The following is a 6,011-nucleotide window of genomic DNA, read 5'->3' as shown; positions in this document are numbered from 1 at the left end:
GAATTTTATTTTGTTAGATAGCGCCCAGTATTCAAGTCTGTCCAGATCCTCCTGTATCTTAAGCCTATTTTCTGGAGTATTGGATATTCCTGCCAGTTTGGTGTCATCTGCAAATTTGATGAGTTCTAATTCTAATCCTAATTCAAATTTTTCTTTGTCTTATTAGGAAATATCTGCTATCCAGGATTTCTTCTACAAATAATTCCATCAAAGATATTGTCAGAATCCATTTATATCACATTCATAAATGTATGTTTAAAACATTATTTCCCCCCCCCATGGAATTCTGCCATCTCCCGAGGAAGGAGAAGCATATGTGGATTCAGCCTGCCTTAGGTTATTTCAAAGACCAAGGGAACCTTTTGAACTGGGGAACAAAAGGGAGGGTTAGAGAAGAAGGCATCTGGCCTGTGTCTTCTTTTAATTCTGTAGAGGAAGAAGCCAATAACCATAAAGATTCGAAGTTCCTTTTTTTTTTCCCAGGAAAGGGATGACATGAAGTAGAATGATGGGGGCTGACCAAATGGGGTTGAGGGAAAGGGGGTTGAACCGGGTACCCTTTATAAAATTTCAATTTGTAAAACAATACTAAGTCCAGTCTTGTATTTCCACAACCAAGTGTGTCCTAGTAAAAATTCCTTTTGGACTAGAACTGACTCCAAGAGTTTTTGTTTTCCTAAGACGTGGATTGGGGTGGGTCCTGACAGATATCACTGTTTAGGTATGTTTCATCTATCTCAATCTTCTGTGGTCACATCCTATTCAGCATGTCCAACCCCTTTCTTTTTTGATCACAATATCTAATAAGCTGTGGAGGTGCAGTGATTAGAATGCATTATTGCAGGCCAATTCTGTCAACTGCCAGTAGTTCGATTATGACCAGCTCAAGATTGATTCAGTCTTCCATCCTTCCGAGGTTGGTAACATGTGGACTCAGATGGTTGGGTGGCAGCAGTATATAAGTCTAACGGGTATTGCTATTGCTCTTGTACTATTATGCATTATTCATATTATGTCTGGTTGCACTATCCTTCACAATTCATAAAAAGTCACCCTCAAGAAATGACTCTGGAATTCATCCTGAAAGAAAAGGTGTCCCAGCCCATCCCCTCCAAACTTTGGGATGGCGCCTTGGCCCTCTTCACTCTTTCCTATTTCCTTCTCTCCCATCTATTCACAGGGACCTCGGGGGAGGGAGACGTTATGTCTACCAAGGAAATCTGCCTACTCTGGATGCTCTTTTCATTTGCTTGGATAGTCTTGGAGACAGACACTTTTGAAGACCTCAAAAGGAAACATTGGGATTATCCAAAGAGCACCCCTCCAAACGGTGTTGGCTACTGTCAATACATGTTGAAGCCTAGAAACTTGATTCACAAAAAATTCCATATATTTGTCCATATCCCAGAAAATGATTTAAAAAAGCTTTGCCCTTGGCGATATATCGGTCCAATGACAACTTTTCCTATTCCAGTTACTGCTTGCGGTGATGTAGGTGGCTTTTTTTCCTCTTTCTCTCAATTCCGCAGTTCAGGGGCAGGGCTTTTTTTTCTCATAGAACGCTCAGAACAGACTTCCGGCACCTTTTTGGGATGGAACCTTGTAGGGTAGGCAAGGGGGGTTGTATGACGTGTGTGAGTTCTGGCACCTTTTTCTTTTACAAAAAAAGCACTGTTCAGGAGTATTGTCAGGATGGATTGTCCACTGAATTTAGAACACTGGGTTAGTGTTAGAGTTAGGGTTAGGGTATTTGATAGAACCAGACATTGATTTGATAAAGACCTTTCTCTTGTTAATATTCTACAACAGAGAGAGAGGAGTAGACTGGGAATTATGTTTTGCTGAATCACTGCAAAAACCTGAGGGTTCTGAGATGGTCACATTACCCGTCCATTCTTTGGGGTTTCTTTCTGCCTTCTTTGTTCCTGGCTCTCTTCCTCTTTTGATTAATGCACTTCCAATCACCCTATTTCTGGAGAAGGATCTATGAGCCCTAATGGCTAGACCGGTCTAGGAAGTGATTGTCAAATGAAGGCCAAAACTCCTGTGTCAAAATGGGCTGTAATAAAAGAATCTTGCAAGCCTGATTGTGCTGTTCCTCCTTCATTCTTTTACACTGTAACCTGTGCAATCGGAACTTGTTCTTTATTATGTAATGTATGTGATGTGTTTGAAACTTTATTGCAGGGGTAATAGAAAAAGCCTCCTGACTATAATATAATAAATCTTTCTTTAAGAATCCTATTATATTTTGTTCAGTCTTTTTTCAGGCAAATGTTGGGACTTATCAGGAATGGAGAAAAGGGGATAGCAAGTGTGGAGGAGGGGTGGCCAAGAATTTTGATCTGAGTGAATCAGAATCTTCTTCTACGGAGAACAAATATTTCTGTCATCGGGTTGTTTCCCTACCTGTTATGGGAAGAATCCAGAGAAAGAAATTGTTCTGTACCAGCCTACTACTGGCCCTTCAGATAAGGCAGGGACAACCCCTTTACAAGAAGGCAAGAGGCTGGAACTAAGCCTGCCAAATTTATGGACACAAAAGCAAACAGAGCAAAACAAGACATGAACCATGAAACAGGAGCTATTCAAACAGTTGCCTTCAGCAAACCAGCCCTCCCACACATTTCCCTTTTAAACAGTTCAGGGCGTGGCTTCTCTCTGCCTCCTTCCGAGGTGCCCCATTGCCTTCCTCTGTTTACTCCTGATTGACTGCCTCCTGCGTTGGGCGTCCTTGAACAGGGCCAGCTGTGGGTCATCTTCATCCATGCTGTCAGGCTCACACAGCTGGGTCTGCGTCGTAACCAGATGGGAGGGGCCTGACTGAGGGCTCTCATCATCAAGCTCTCCAACACCCTCAGCAACCTCTCCAACACCCCCCTCCTCCTCCTCTGAATCGTCCGACCCAACTGCCGAACCCACAGGCTGACCCTGAATCACAACAGAAATATCTTGGGAAATATTAAAAAGACAGAATATCTTACCCCAAAGGAATGATGGAGAAGATCTTTAAAAAGACAGAAACCAGTACACAGAAATCAGCCCAGCCCCTCTCCCACAAGCAGAAACTAGGCAGAGACCACCTTTTAGAAATGTAGATGTGATAATCCTTTCAGAAAAGTTGGAGCCAGGAAGCCAGAAGCTGATGGGATTAGAAAGACAAAGACCCCTAAAATATACACACCCCACCCAAACCCTAAGGACAGGAAACATAATAGGATTAGCCTACCAATACCAAAAAGGACACACTGAACCTCAGGTCAAAGTTCATGCCACAGGAGCAGGAAATAACCTCCAAAGCCCACCAGTCCCAGCAATATGTGGTCAGCTGCTCCAGAACCTCATGTCTTTTGGCTCTGCTTTTCAATAAATTACAACCTTCTTTCTAAAGCAGTCTCCATTTTGTTTATTCCTGGCTTGAACTGGACCCTGATGAAGATTTTTCTTTCAACACTGTAATGAACGTAAATATTTTTCACACTCATGCCTTTATCTCAATATCATAACATTTGAAAGAAGGATCAAACCTGCTAATTCCAGTTCTAAACATCGTGGGAAGAAATCAGAATTGAACTACTTATAACTAAACTAAAAATTAAGAGCCTCTGCACATTCTCAGGCTGACTGTAAAAGATATTGCTGTTTTCGTTATTCTAAATGTTGTTTTCATTATTCTCCAGGTTATTTTTCACCCTTGTGTTTGAGATCTCCATCAACTGCTGGAGTAGAAACATTGATAATCCTGAAATGCATATTCCACAGCACTTTTTTTTAGGGGGGAGCTGTTTTTGAGAATTGCACCATTATATAAAAGAGTTAAGAGCCAGATTGTTACAATACTTGAAGTTAACCAAAAATATAAGGGAACCAATATGAAAAAATGGCCGAGAAACAATTCCCAATTGTCTAACCTTGTCTAAAATCAACTGTCTAAAATTGCCTTTATACAAGTGACATGTAAATCTTGCAAAAGTATATGGGAGTGCTTTCTTTTATCTTCATCCTATATGCTATTTTAATACAACTATTTTTGTGCTATTGCTATCATTTTTAGAATAACCTCTATACTTCATTAGTATTACTTCTTTTTTGAGCGTGTGCCTTTGAGTCAGTGTTGACTCCTGGTCACTCTGCCATTTTGGGGGACAATTATTCCCTGACCACCCAATATGCTTTCTATAAAACTTTTCCCTTTGGGGCTAAAGAAGTGAACTGCTATGATGAATGGGTAGATGGGTATTCAGCGTGTAAAGAGATGATAGCTGAACCAAGACATAAAAATGCGAATTCAGCTAAAAAAAATGAAGCCAGTTTAAGAGCAATCTCATAGAAAGGATTTAAGAGTCTTCTATCTTTGGTTACTTCTTTTTCCTACTCTATGATTCTTTTTAGCATGGCTCATTGGTAGGTTCAGCCACTTCTGGGATGATATTTCAATCTACATGCAGACTACCCCATGTACTATAATGAATTTTAGGCACTGAAACATTATTTCCCACCTGTCCTTTTGCAGGAAAAGTGCTGAACTGTCTGTTCCATGGGTGATGTCTGTGAATACATACTGTATGTGCACCATAAAGCAGAGGTCCTCTATCTTTTGGGTCCCCAGGGACCTGTTACATGGAGAGAGGTTTTTCCGTGGACAGGAGAGGGCATGCTTTTTTGTGCTGCCTGCATCCCACGGATGGAACTTTGCTTGTTTGTGCGGACTGGTTGCTGGCATGCTCTGGCCAGATACTGGTTAATGGACCGGGGTTTGGGGACCCCTGCCATAAAGAATTCATTTCCACTTTTTAATACCCCTTGCTCCATAATGCAGAGTGCTTATCATTTTTTTTGGTGAGGTTTGTGTAATATATGTGTAAATACTTATGACTATTGTTAAACACGTTAAATACTTATGACTATTGTTAAACACGTTAAACTATGAGGTAAACCCAAACTGACAGGAGAACACGCGGGAATTTTTGACAGCTGTCAAAATTCCCCGCCAGAGCGCAGGCGCAGCCGACTGACAGCTCGCGGCTGTCAAAACAACGGAGAGCCGCCGGCCACGAGGAAGAAAGAGCTGTCAGAGAGCAGGCCCAACGATTGGACGAGAGAGGCGCAGCGTGAAGAGACTAAACCCTGATTGGTCCAGCCAGCCGGCAGCAGGCTATAAAAGCCGAACGAGTTGTACCCCTTTTGCCTTGCTCCCAAATAAACCTTGTTAGCCAGCCTGCTGTCCCAGCGTGGTCCTTCAGCCACTTCAGTTTGAGGAAATCCATTTGACGTGCTTACTCAGGAAAGGTTTTGTTCTACTTTCAAAACTAAATGTTAGGTAGCAGACAACAGCAGAAAGGATGGGGAAAATAACAGTGCTCCAATTTACCCCAATTTACCCCAATCTGGGTCTAAGCCCTCTCATCCCATTTTTGCAACTCCAAGTGATCGCAAAGGACAACCTCTGATGCAGATAACAATCTTCTCAAAGCCCTGGTGGATAATTTTGCTGAAACATAATGACATGAGAAGCAATAAAGTTCCTCACCCTCACATCCATTACACACTAGGCCATAATTGAGGCCATTCTCTATAAATTGTGTGGTGGCCTATACAGGTTGAGGATTAGAGGATTAGCTGTGCCACAATATGATAGGCTGATCTGGAGGTTCAGCTCAATGGTCAGTAGGATTCATCCAGTGTTACTGGGTTTGTCATGCTGCAGAAAAGGCACAAGGAAGGAGTCAAACACCAAAAAATTATAACAGAAGACACTGCGGCTTTATTTGCGTGGACACAGGTGGAGTTTAAAGAAACTACCAAGGCTGTCCCGGCTGAACTTGAAATGAAATCGCCAAGCTGTACTTGGTGGTAAAAGAGAATCAGATCAATCAGGAAGGCTATAGACTGACTTGGAGAAAACTCATATTGACCAAGCAATGATGTGCAGATGAGGGAGAGCAGAACACAGGAGGGAAGGTTGCCAAAGCAAGGTAGAAAAGGATCTTTGGCTCCACCATATTTCTTCC

This window comes from Vipera ursinii (genome assembly GCF_947247035.1).
Source record: "Vipera ursinii genome assembly, chromosome: Z".
Taxonomy (NCBI): domain Eukaryota; kingdom Metazoa; phylum Chordata; class Lepidosauria; order Squamata; family Viperidae; genus Vipera; species Vipera ursinii.
This window is presented reverse-complemented; position numbering follows the sequence as displayed.